Here is a 1,118-nt window from a genome sequence, read left to right on the forward strand (position 1 = left end):
AGAGCCGGGTCTATGCAAAAGTGGGCGGATGGAAGAATGAGGTGTAGGGGTGCATTAATCTTTATAACATTATTATTTTTTCTTCATTTCTAGAATAACAATTGTCTGCTGTATAATAGGATCAAAGTGAGTTTGCTAATAATGACTGAAGAGGAAGGGGCTTACAGTATGTCAATCAAACACTTTCTAATGGCGTCTAATTCAGTCTGTACCCAGCAACCCTTTGCACTGCTCGCTCTGCTTTACACATCAATGGGCACAGTGGCCCTCCAGCTCCTGCCGAGAACACAGTCGGGCAGAATAAAACACAGCATTGTACTAAACTGTCTTTAATCTATTCACTGTTAGGGTTCGGTTAATGTTCAGTGTGTCTGTTTTATAATTACATCCAGACAACAACTAGTACAACTCTTAACATTCATCGTACATTCTTGCTACATCGCACCATCAAACCATGGAAGCTGTAAAGAGAAGTCTCTTAAAAGAAGCCTTTTCGCATGCCAGCACAAATTCCAAATTCCCCCCCTCCCTTTTGATTGATATCCAGATATTTCAGGTCACGGAGGTTTGAGTTGGGAGGTTTGGGGGCAGGTGGTGGGGGAAGTGAAAGTGTATCAGTGTGACATGGTGTTAATTTACTAATAAATAGGGAACGGGTGGGCGACAGGAGGTCCAGACGAGGGAAAAGTGCTCCTGCTTGTGGCCCCTGGGGTGATGCGTGGAGAGACATGGAGCCCAGAAGCTCTGGCCACTTGCCAGCGCTAACTGTACTTCTCCCGCTCCTCCCTGCTGAGAGAACATCCATCTCCCTCCCCAGCCTGACACTCCGTTTATTCCCACATTCATTTGTCATGTCCCCAATCAGCTGGATGAATAGAAAAGCTCTGACCATGATGGATGGTGATTCTAATTAAGACCAAAAAAAGAAAAGAAAAAAAAGAGCTGCACTGAACTTGAGATGCTATTTTCCTTTTTTTTCCCCACCCTTTCTGTTTATCTTATAAGAGGTTACCCCCCATCTTTTTTTCTTGCTGGTGGTGTCAGTCAGCTGTAGGTCATCTGACAGCAATGAGAGAGAGAGAGAGACAGGAAGCTGGGGGGTGGGGGTAGGTTGGGGT

This window comes from Seriola lalandi, unplaced genomic scaffold, assembly GCF_002814215.2.
Source record: "Seriola lalandi dorsalis isolate HSWRI2012SDOR001 ecotype SW California unplaced genomic scaffold, Sedor1 jcf7180002051108, whole genome shotgun sequence".
Lineage (NCBI taxonomy): Eukaryota > Metazoa > Chordata > Actinopteri > Carangiformes > Carangidae > Seriola > Seriola lalandi.